Source organism: Octopus sinensis, linkage group LG2 (genome assembly GCF_006345805.1).
Source record: "Octopus sinensis linkage group LG2, ASM634580v1, whole genome shotgun sequence".
NCBI classification, from domain to species: Eukaryota; Metazoa; Mollusca; class Cephalopoda; order Octopoda; family Octopodidae; genus Octopus; species Octopus sinensis.
The window spans coordinates 154,494,512-154,507,893 of NC_042998.1; the positions used below are offsets into that span (position 1 = coordinate 154,494,512).

Here is a 13,382-nt window from a genome sequence, read left to right on the forward strand (position 1 = left end):
ACAGATCTTTATGGGTATTAATTATTAGTGACTTTGTACATTCATCTTCCACATGTTAAGTTAAGCATCAGAAAGATGTAATTTTAGAACAATTTACCACTATTTAGTTTTGAGAAGATTTTTGTCCTGGCTAGGTAATAGGTAGTTATACTGTCTTAAACATTCATTTAGTCCAATCTAGAAATCTATACATACACAAATTTTCTTCTTCTTATTTTTAACAGACACTGTTGGAGATGTCCAATGTGAATAGTTGTTCTTTTCAATCACTCCCATTTTTTCCAGTGCTGCAAAAGGTACATTATGTTTGGGTTTGAAAACTGGTAATGAATTTTCTTTTACCTGATATTTTCCTTTAAGTTTATTGCATCGATCCAACTCATCCAAAATCATCAAGGAACAACCTTTTCACTTTTTAAAAAATTTTCTGACTCTGTATTTGAACTGGCATATGACTCCATTACATTTTTACAAAAATTATTTATGGGTAAATCCCATAAGTTCAACAATTCCATCCAGTCAGTTCCAAAAATGTTGCTCATATTTTTTAATACATAATCTTTCACTTTTATAGTCTTACTGTGAAATATAACGTTACAAATAATTTTGCCTTTAAAAATTAATTTAATCTCTGAGATTTCATGAACAATCTTTGAGAATCCTCTGTAGTGTAGGTTTACGATCTTTTCCATGTATTTTCATTAATTAAAGTAATGTCACCACCTGTATCTAACTAATTTTACATTTGTATTATTAATTTTTATATACACAAATTTCTTTTGAGTCTCATTTGTATTTCTTGTCATTGAAAATCTGTTTATGTGATTTTTTTGTTGAACCATTTTGTAGGTTCTGTTTTACAGTGTGATTTTTTTTTATGACCCACCATATCATACTCAAAGCATTTTCAATTTTTATAAGGACTGTCAAATGTATAGTGTAATTCTCCACATCCAAAACATGGGTTAATTTTCTACTTTTCATTATTTACTTTTGGTTGCAACGATTGTATATGAGAGCAGTTTCTCACTTCAATTTGTTCCCTAGGTTTATTATTCTCTGGCATTCCTCGGATATTTCTTGTAGCGTTAGCTCTAATTTAGTCAGAATTTGGTTACGAATTTCCACATCTTTCTTTGCACAAAAATTAATCATTTAAACATATCTGGTGTTAGTTTATGAATTTAAAATTTTTCACATTCCCTATTAACAATTCCAGCATATGTAATAAAATCTTTGTCTTCTTTTTTGTAATATTCATGCATTGCCAATCTCTTATTATAAAAGGCAGATTTTATCTGCCTCCCTTTGTAACTTCTGGTCTCTTTGGTAATATGTAATTTCAATATTTCTTATGCTTTGCTGGTGTCAACCTTCTCAACAAAAGTCAGGTTCTTTGCTAAAAATTTCCTCATACCTTCTAAAGTAAGCATGGAATGTTATACCCTCTTCTGGGTTATATGCGAACTCTCTGATTGAGTTTGCGACAGTGTCAGGGGTGAACGAACTAGATGTATTTTCTTTTTTCTTCTGCATCAGTTGTACAAGCAGTTGCTGTTGCTTCTGAAATTTCAACAACTGCTGTTGTTGTTGCTGTTATTAAATTACTGAAATTAATAAACCTTCCATGTTCAAACAAAAATTTTCCAGCATGCGTTTCAAATATCCTCGTTGCCAAAAATGTTATGACATGTATGTACATGTCAGGTGTAAGAATAGTATTACCCAAATAAATATTTGGATATGGTTATCTAGAATAACTTATTGCAGAATTATTATGTTCATACAGAATGCACTTCGTACTACTCCAACGTAGTTACAATATTTGACTAACACAGTAACCAATATGGATAATCTATACTGTCAACTGCCACTCAGTTCATACAGTTCTTAATTTATTTGAATCCATTCACTTTCAGTTATGTGGGGGTGTACAGGATTTTCCCATAACAGAGATAATGTAAACATCCTATTTCTACATAACGTGTTAGCAAAGATGGACACTGTTTTTAATGTAATGTTAATATTTAAAACTTTTATTATTGTTATTGTTAATACAACCTAAGCCATATAGTATCATAAATTGAAATGTTGAAGCTGCATATTATCGCATAAACTTAGTTGCAAATAAGAAATTGTACTGTTCTAATCAACATGCTCACATAAAATATAGAATAACTATTCTAAGTTACACAATATTATATAAACATTTGAGAAATCAGATGGGCAGAATGCTGAATGGAGGAGAGAAAAAGAGAAGGGTTAAATGTCATTACATTAGAATAAAATAAAATAGGACAAAGATTAAAAACTTAGCTTCTGTTTTCACTTTGAAGCAGATAATGAAAACATCTTATTTCTATATAACGTATTAGCAAAGATGGCTACAAGAAATTTGTTTATCTTTTGTCAGTGGAAAAATAGTTTCAATAAATCAAAAATTTATCTTGAATGATATTTGATCTGTCTTTATTACACAAACAGCACAGCATAAATCTGAAGGACTGAAATAAATTTAAATATTATAAAACCACATTGTGGGTTGAATAAGAATGTAAATACATTCTTTTTTTTATGTTTGGTAAAAAGAGAGGGGAAATCTTCAGATGGAATATTTCATGATCTGTTGACTAATCCTCAGAGAAGACATACAATGTTTCCATCCTCAATCAGTAGCATTGATCAGCTACTTATAAATCAGTCATAAATTACTTGTGTATGTGTTGTGGAAGGATTCTGACCACTCCCATGTGACTAAAAGTGGACTGGCACATTGCTGTAAATAAAGAATGGTGAGCAATTAGGAGTAAGCAGTTCACTGTGAGCTGTTGACTGAGAGTGCTTTATCTCATGGAACAATAATTGTATTGCATTGTGTAAATACTTTATTTCTCTGCTTTGTTAAATTATTTATCCAACACCAGGATATAAAGTGGCAACGAGTTGTTTGAAACTTGCGTTGGATGTTTAGAATTTTTTTCTGGTACGAAACTAAAAAAAAATTGTTTTAACATGGAGGACTTATTGGCTTCTGTGGTGCAGTTGCAACAACAACTACAACAGTAACAATAACAAAACCAACAGTTGCTGGAATTAATGTTGAAGAAATCTGAAAATACTGCAGGTGCTTACTCATCAGACAGTGTAGCAAATTCATTTGAAGAATTCAGCTATAAACCAGACTTTTTCTGCATATAATTGAAGATATAAAATCTTCAGAGAAGAATGTGAAAATTGGATGGACCAGAAAAAGGTACAACACTTTTAAGAAAGTTATCCTCTCCTGAAGAAACCAGGTGAGATTTGTTTTGATAAAACAATTTTTTATTGAAGATTTTCAGTAAAAGAAGTTCCTTGTTCAATATTCACTGGCAATGTTTAAATTTGGTCAAAAAAGATGATGAAAATTTCATGACTTATGATGGGGTTGTTAACAGAGAGTATGAAAAAATTCAAATTAAATGAATTAACCCCGAACATGTTCAAATGTCTGATTTTTGTTCAAGGGCTAACTGCATGCAAAGATGCAGATATATGTTCCCAGATATTAATAAAATTAGAACAGGACCAAAAATTAACTCTACAGGCAGTAGCAGAAGAATGCCAGAGGATTATAAATCTAAAACATGACATAGATAAAATTGAAGAAAAAGATTGTTCTCATATTCATGCATGTCGACAGGTAACGGATATGAAAAAAGAGGAAAAAATGTCAAGACCAAAATCCATGTTATGGGTGCAGTGATCTACATTTTAAAAGTAACTGTCCATTTAAAAATATAAAATGCTTCAAGTGTAGGTAATAAAAAAATCACACTGTAAAACAAAAGCTAAAAGACAGCTCAACAGAAAAAATCATGTAAACAAGTTATCAATGACAAGTAATACATGAGCTTTGAAAATTACACACAGTGTTTTAGGATAATAATTACTTTTTAAGGGTGAATTAATAAGTGATTACTTTTCATGGAAAACCTTGTGTTGAATAATATGACACATTTATTTGGAATAGACTGGATGGAATTATTTAACTTATGGGACCTCCTCATAAATCTTTTCTGTAAAAATGTGAATAGTTTTTTGCCAATAAAAATAAGTCACCAGATGAATTAAAAAAGAAATCAAAACAGATTTTTCCTGAGATTCTGTCTGATGAATTAGGTCTGTGCACCAAAACAAATGCGAAGTTTCAAATAAAAGAATATGCTACACCAGTATTTAAACCAAAACGAATAGTAGCTTTCACAGCGTTAGAGAGACTAGAAAAAATTGGAGTTATCAAAAAGTGGAATATAGTCAATGGTCATCACCAACTGTGTATGTTAAGAAAAAGAATAATAAAATCAAAGTGTGTGCTGATTTTTCCACTGGTTTAACCCTTTCGTTACCAAACTGCCCAAAGCCGCCTGAAAAAATTTTGGTTAATGTGACCAAACTGCCCAAACCCGCCCGTATTTACCTATTCATATTTAAATGAGAATATCAGAGCAAATTTCTTTAGTACATTCGTGAAAACACGTATTATACTTTGTAAAGAGTTCAGCTACAGTTTTGTACAACAATCGAAGTGTAATTTTAATTCCGTGAATTTTGGGAGATTTTTTTCCGAAATTTGTTCCTATTGTGTTTTCAAAATTTGTAATTCTGACAAAAAATGGATACAAATTTCATTATATCAAGCAGTGAGTCAGAATTTGAAGGATTTTCTACTGAAGACCTTCATAAATCTAACTCTATGACTGAAAAAAAAAAAAGCACGTGGTATTTGATAATGAATCTGATGTTTCATTTTCCAAAAGTGAAAACAGTGAATCCGAGAGCTCCGACAGCGATAAAGAAAATAAATTGGCACCTGAATGGAGTGAAAATTTAAAAACTGTTTCTTTCGGTGATTTTTCTGAAGAAACTGGACCAAGCCACAGACTTTCCCAGGAGAATGAGCCTATTTGAAATCATTACGGCGGAAACGAACCGTTACGCTAAATGTAAACAAAGCGAAAGAAAGGATAGTTAGTGGTTGCCCACAACCTTAAATGAAATTAAGACTATTTTGCCATAAATATTATTATGGGTATCAGAAAGTTACCCAGAATAACAAATTCTATCATAAAATTTTGTTGTATACCCAATTGAATATTAGTTAATAACCCATTTTCTATAGCGATGTATGAACAAAATTTTAATAATTTTATATTTTGTTGAATTTACCTGTATCTACCCTCAATTAGAGTCACTTTGTGACAAAAATTATAGTATAGAATTGGTTGAGAATATTTCATTAAATTATCTTCCAAAAATCAGATTAATAAATTGATAAATAAAAAAGTTATAGTTGTTTAATGAAACCAGACTAAATTTATGATTACGTAAGAAATTAATTGAAACACATAAGGGGTGTATTTTGGTCAGAAATATAGTAACGAAAGGGTTAAATGAATGTCTTAAAAATGTGCCACAATCTGCTACCTACACCGGAGGACATATTTGCGAAATTAAATGTGGCAAGATATTTTCTAAATTGGATCTCTCTGATGTGTACCTACAAAATAGAGTACATGATGAATGCTCTAAATACTTAACAATTAACACCCACAAAGGATTCTATAGATACAACAGGTTACCATTTGGCTTAAAAGTTGCACAGACGATTTTTCAACAGGTTATGAATGCAATGTTAGTGGACTGAATTTGCAATTCCATATCTGGATGATATACTCATAAAAAGTAAATTCCAGGACCAATATGTTGAGCATATAAAATATGTGTTCGAAGAAATTAGGGATTATCACTTTACTTGAGTGAAGAAAAGTGTGAATTTTCCTTACCAAGATAAAATATTTAGGACAAATCATTGACAGAAATGGATGTTGACCAGATCCTTTGAGGGTAGATGCAATTTACGATATGCCCCCTCCAACAAATATAGCAATCTTATAAGCTTTTTTGGGACTGGTAAATTATTACCAAAATTATATTCCAAATATGCCTAAGGTAAGAGTTTCACTAAATAATCTAATAAAAAAGATGTAAAGTGGAATTCGTCTGAAAATTGTCAGAACGTGTTTAATGAAATTTAAAAAATACTAACATCTGATTTGTCGTTGGCACACTTCGATCCTGCAGCAAAGACTGTAGTAACTTAAGATGCCTCTGAGTACAGTATCAGAGCAATAATGCTGCATTAATATGAAGATGATAACATGAAGGCGGTGGTTCAGGCCTCACATTCTCTGATATTAGTAGAAAAAAATTACAGCCAAATCGAAAAAGAGGCTCTAGCGATTATTTTTGCCATAAAAGAATTTCATAGATTTTTACATGGTAGAAGGTTTTGACTACAGACTGATAATCATCTCTTATCTGTATATGGGTCAAAGAAAGGAATCCCTATCCATACTGCTAATAGGTTACAACGCTGAAGTACTATGTTATTAAACTATGATTTTAAGATAGAGTATATACCATCTAAGAAATTAGGACACGCTGATTGTTTATCAAGACTGATTTTCAAAAAATGCTGAACCATTCGAAGATACCATGATTGCTGCATTGCAAGTGGAAAATGAAATTAAAAATGGTACCATGCAGTAGGATTGAACTCAAAATCACATGGTTGTGAAGGGAACTTCTTAATCACAGAGCCTTATATATTACTACCCTCTTGCAAACCACTCTCTAGCCTTCTAAACTCATGTAACCCTTCCCCTCAACCCTTCCCAATCTTTATATATACTGCCTACCTACCTCTCTCCCTCCCACTTCTATTTCTTCTCCCATACACTCTTACACCACCACACACTACTACTACTTCAGGTGTCACCTGGACACCTCATCATCACTGTCTACCTCTTTGGAGATACTGCTTATTTATTCTTACTCCCTCTCCTAAATGTAAGCAGCCATGTGGCTTCTCTACAACAAGAATCTGTTCTACCCCAATTTCTTCCCTAATATCTTAACTCCCACCTAGCATAAGGATGCAGCACCCCCAGCACCTTCTTGGGTTTGTAGACTTGCAAGCTGTATGGTGACCTCAATAGTGCTGGTGGCAAGGAAAAAGGCCTCCAGTATATGCTGTAAAGTGGTTGGCATTAGGAAGGGCATCCAGCTGTAGAAAGCATTCCAAAGTAGACACTGGAGCATGATTCTGTTCTTTGGACTCATCAGATTCTTGTCAAACTGTCCAATCCATGCCAGCATGGAGCATGGATGTTAAAGATGATATATCTAGTGATCTATCTGTCAATCTATCCATCCATTCATCATAAATGTACACAATAAAGAGTTGTTATTATCAATCTGAGCAAAATACTTCTTAAGCTCTCTTCTAATACGAATAAACTGGGCTAATAAAAGTTTTTTTTTTGATTGGTATGGTGGAGGTTGCTCTTATTCACTACTGGTAACATGTAACCCAGTACAACCTGTTACATGGTTGGGTTGTCGGTGACTAAACTGGCAACCCCACCAATCTTGCTTGGTGAGGAGGGTGATAGTAGGACACCCTGCATGACAGAAAATAAAACCTGTCATAAAGGGCAGAGGAATTCATAAGTAGTCAATAGCCATCCAATTATATTTGTGTATGTGTATATATATATTTTCTGATGTATTTAATTCCATATATTAGGGGACAGATGGGGCTCCTTAACTGTGGTGAAGGCATCCCATCTAGGAAAGGGAAACTTTGATATAAAACCAGGTCTTTGGTTGCTGAGGGTCTCCTTAACAAGGCTGTTCTATCAGCAAACTCTGACTCATGAAGTAGACTAGACTCTCCAGCTTGTTTATAGCAGCTCGTCTAGATGGAAACTTCTGAAGAAAAAGCCTGAGATGTGTTGTTCTTGGTATTGTGGCACAAATGTACACCATATTCTTTCTATCATTACTTCCAAAAAGTGTGGCTATTGTATGTGGATTTTCTGACAACTTACATTTATTCATTCAATACGGCACAGCTTCAACTTGAAAAAGAAATCAAAAAGTCCTCTGGCAAGAGAGTGAAAGTGGCACGGACAGGTAAAGGATATTGCTGGAAATCTCTTGCTGGATCTCTACACAGTCGGCGAACATTGGGTGATAGCTGTTCCAGCACAAAATTTGTGAGTAACTATGCTGTCTGTGTCCTCCAGTGGTGACAAAACAGGTCTATTTAGACACAGCACTGCTTTCCTCGATGGGGAGGGATGAGAAAAGGAGCTCCAAACATTGATTACTCACCTTAAACTTGTCAGCCCACTGCAGCTGTCTGTTTGTTCAGTAACACAGTTGAAACACAAAGAAATCTAAGAGTATTCTTGGAATGTGTGCACTCTCCAAAATAGTCACTCAGCACCAGAAAAAAACCAGCATTGGTTGCCTTTGAACTAAAGAAATACATCATTGACATAGCTGCACTCAGTGAAGCTCATTTTGTAGGATCATCACAGTTAGAAGAAAATAAAGGGGGATACATATTGCCATTAAAACAGAAATAGCTAGATCCTTTCTTTCTCTACCCAAAGGTATTTCTGATCGCATCGTGACACTAACATTGGAACTTGATCACAACACTTGTGCTATGCTCCAACCATGGCCAGCAATGAGCAGGAAAAGGACGAATTTTACAACCAACTCCATGATGTCATCTCCAGTTGTCACCATAGGGATAAACTTATCCTTATGGATGACTTTAACACTCGTGTTGGTACTGACTATTGGGAATGGGAGGGTGTTCTTGGTCACTATGGTATAGGTTGAATGAATTCCAGCAGTCTGCATGTGCTCTCCATTTGCAGGGAATTTAGTCTAAGCATCACAAATACCATTTCTCAACAGTGAAATTGTTGCAAGATGACCTGTATGCATCCTAGATCTAAGGATTGGCATCTCATAAACTATGTGATCACTAAAAAACAAAATATTAGGGACTTTAACATTATACATTCCTTTCATAACACCTGCTATCTCTCTGATCATTCTCTTTTCTGTAGTAAGGCTACATTCCATCTGAAACACACAGGACTACAAAAGTCATCAGTGCCTAAGTGCATTAATTTTCTGCCTTTGAAAACTGTCAAAAAGCAGGCTGAGCTCTCTATCAAATTGGACACTGCACTCAACATTGTTGATATCAGTAGAGGTTCTTGGACTTTCTGTTTGTAAACATCAAGATTGGTTCAATGATAACAACACATATGTCCAACAGTTGATAGATAAAATGCACAGCTCTCACAAAAGATGGATAAATGATGAGAGCTCATCCAGAAAAGAGAATGCTTACAAGAAATGTAGAGGCAAGGTCTAACATGCTCTGAGACAGATGAAGGAGGCTTGGTGGTGTTTCAAGGCTACTGAACTCCAAGAAGCTGCTGGCAGAAAGGATTCTAAAGCCTTTTATGATGGCCTCAAGAAAGTGTATGATCCTCAAGAGCGTGACAAACCTGATGTTCTGAAATGATGGAAAGATCACTTTGAACCCGTATTGAACTCCACCTCAGTCACTAATGATAATGTCATAATGTCTGTTCCACAGCACACTGAAATACAGGAACTGTCTCTGGAGCCAACCTTTCTGGAAGTGGTAAACTCTATTAAAAAGATCTCTTCTGATATCCCTCCTGAAATCTGCAAACATGGTGGACAGAAGATTTAAGAAACTGTATGACCTCTTCATAAACATTTGGAAGGTAGGCCATGTACCACTGGACTTCAAGGATGCCTCAATTCAACATCTTTATAAGAACAAAGGAAACAGAAGTGTCTGTGATAATCATTGTGGAATATTGCTTCTGTCTATTGCTGGTAAGATTCTTGCTCAATTCATTCTTGACAGGATCATCAAACACGTTGTAAATGATATCTCTCCAGAATCACAGTGCGGATTTTGCTCTGGTCATGGACATGATCTTTTTCCTCTGACATGTCATGGAGAAGGTGCATGAAAACAAATCAAGAGTTGTTCTTGATATTTGTGGACCTTACTAAGGCTGTTGACACTGTTGACACTATGGAAAGTTCTGCAAAAGCTTGGTATACCTGACAAGATGTTGAATGTTATCATATCCTTTCATGAGGGAATGAAGGCTGCTGTCATGTCCAGTGGGGAATCTTTGGCTTCCTTCGACATTACAAATGGCACAAAGTAAGGTTGTGTTATGCCCTCTATATGCTTTTGGTGATATACAAAGTGGTGGACTATTCAATCATCAGTGTTTCAAAGCCAGAACACTGCTATGCACCAGTATCATTCATGATCTACATTTTGCAGATGCTACTGCACTAGGAGTGACCTCCTTAGAAGAAGCTCAGGAACTTCTAGACTGGTGTTTTGCTGCATGTAAAGCCTTTGGTTTAACCATCAACATAAAGAAGATGGAAGTAATGCACCAACCTTACCCTACTCCTAAACAAAATCGAGGTGTCAAGCAGAGACTTGCTATGCAAGTACATCTCCGTAATATATATATATATATGTCACATATATATAAATAAATATATATATATATATGTATATATGTTTGTGTGTGTATATATATATATATATATATATATAAAGGTAAGCGCAGATTTAGCGGGATAATAGTATCCATATTTACTCTCAGCATCAATTAGCTATGCTGTCCCTGGGTATAGGTATGCAGGCATACTATGCTCATAGGGTACAGGTAACAACACAATAAACAAAAGTTTATCTGGAATGAAATTTAAATAATCAGAAAATGGAGAAAACTTTTGATCAACAAACAAATGTTACTGTTTATTTATTGATCAAAAGTTTTCTCTATTTTCTGATTATATATATATATAAATACAGGGTGTGATGGGTAAATTGTCACCATTTTATATTTTTAATTTTGCACATGCACATTGTTTTTATTTTGTCAATTTTACAGTATAGTAGGGGCAGTTGGACATCATCTGTAAGGAAAACAGCACCATAACACAATTCACTCTGCCAGAATTTTGGAAGTTACATGCTGTACTGCTTGGCATTTATGCCTGAACCTCCAATACAAACATTTCAGAGTGTTTGGGTGTCAATCTGAGGACAGTGCAAAGGATTCAGAAAGAGTTGGATGAGTCTAATGTTGATTACGAAGGTACTGCAGCTCGGAAAACTCACTCTGATTGTTCTGATAAGAAAAGAACTCCTGAATTTGTTGGTGAGATCCAGGCTATGATTGACGATCCCTCCAAGTCAATCAGGTTTATCGCTAGGGCCATGGGAGTGTCTGAGTTTCTTATCAGGCAGGTAGTGCATGAAAACATTCGGTATTCCTCATACAAGATGAGAAAGAGCCAATTTTTATCCCAAGCCATCAAGGACAAGAGGAAAGACCATACTATGAAACTTTTGAACAAACTCAAGCATCCCCTCTAACTGAACATGCTTTGGTTTTTCTCAGACGAGAAAATTTCTGCTAGAATCAGATAGTGAACACACAGAACAACCGTTGGCTTGCTGTGTCCCCAAAACATGTACCAAGAGTGATAAAAATCAAACATCGATTCAACATCATGGTGTTTGGAGTGATCACTAGGGATGGTGACGTTATGTCTTCATTTATTTTCTCACACAACCTCAGTCCTACATCAAGGACAACATGGAGGCCTACATCAAATGCCTGGAGGAGGTAGTGTTACACTGGATCGAAAGGGTGGCTGCAGGAAAACCCTATGTCTGGCAACAGGACTCTGCACCATGCCACACAAGCAGGAGAACCCAGTCATGGCTGTCAGATAATTTCTGTGACCTCATCACCCCTAATATCTGACCACCTAACTCCCTAGACTGTAACCCCCTTGATTATTATGTGTGGGGAGCAGTTGAGCAAGAGATTAACAAAACTCCTTGTAACACCAAGGCAAGGATTATGGCAACATTCACCAACTTAAAAATGGAGACCAGCCAGAAGAGCTGCAGGAGATTCCAAAGTCATCTAGAGGTTGCATTGAAGCTAATGGTGATTTTATTGAATAAAATATTTTTATGTAATTTTAGTAAATATATCTGTTAAAATGAGTTATCAGTGTTATTTTCATGTTTGCATAATTTAGATGACAATTTATTCACTGCACCCTGTATATATATATATATATATATATATATATATATATATATATATATATATATATATATATTTATGAAGAAAGACGTTTATAATTATGAACAAGTCACAATTATAACTAAGAGGGTTAAAAACAGCAGCCAAAACCACCATAAAGCCATTATATCACTCATTTCTCCTCACATACATATACGTGTGTGTGCATATATATATATATATATATATATATATATATATATATATATATACTAGCTGGTGTATCCGGTAATTCCCGGGGGTAAAGATGTTCTATTGAAACGCCTTATTACTCTGATATAAGAAAGCAATTGAGTTATGACTGCTACAAAAGGTGTATTTTCCCTCATGGAAAAGTACAAAAAACTGTCAGCAGGAGGAGGAAGATATTGTTGGAGGTTGTCGAGAGGTTGGTGAGAAAGTACTCTGACTTGTCGTGGCATTTTAAAGGTGAACTTTATGAAGGCTAATTTATTAAAGGTAATATATAAATGTAGTATATATGTATATAAATATATGAATGAAGTGTTTAATGTTTAAGAATGAAATGCAGAAAGTGCAATAATAACATTCACACTCACTGATGGTCGCTCTCAGTAACTGCCTTTAGCTTACGAAGTTCTTGTTTTTATAACTACGGAAAAGCAGCCAGAAAGATAGACATATTGTTGAGAACAAATGATTTCACTGGAGGTCTGTTATCTCCATTCCAACCCCTGGTGGCCTAGAAGAGATTAGAAGGGTCAAGTGGCAAAGACATTATTCTGCTTAGCTAAAGCATCTAGGAAATGTATAACTGCTGTCATTCATAGAAAAACTATTGTTTTACCGTGAGAAAAGTGCTGTTGAAGTGTTATGTGAAATTTGGCCATCGAGGATCACATCCACACTTTGCCTGCATGGAGCCACTACAAATATGTTGTGGAATAAAAAATTTATCTACTGTCATGGAAAAAGTGTAACTGTAAAAATGCAGAATTATCGGAGTAATGCGCATTCAAAAGAGTATTTATGTATAGAACTGTATGAATCTTTAAGGTTTAAGATTCAAATCAAGGGAGTGCAATAATAATGTTTAGCAGTTCAAAACTGAGTAGTGAAATGCAGAATTAGGTCAGATGATCATGAGAATCAAATATTGATCGCTTCTCTAAAAACTGCAGGTGGTATGGGTTGTTTAAATAAAATGTTAGTAATATGTAGTAGATAGAAGGATCCATTGGATGGGCCCCATTATTGATTTTTTTTCAACAATCTAAGTATGTCATGAGGTTTCCAGACATGAGTTCTACAAAAATTAGAAATTGGACACACAAA

The 13,382-nt window shown here is 34.6% G+C and overlaps 1 long non-coding RNA gene across 1 annotated transcript; it reads left to right on the top strand.

The window, feature by feature from the left end:
* Window positions 1–335: 335 nt before the first annotated feature.
* On the top strand, window positions 336–5,739 carry LOC118762048. Its single transcript, XR_004997838.1, has 2 exons — window positions 336–4,370; window positions 5,427–5,739. It is a non-coding gene; the product is annotated as an uncharacterized LOC118762048 (long non-coding RNA).
* The last annotated feature ends 7,643 nt before the right edge of the window (window positions 5,740–13,382 follow it).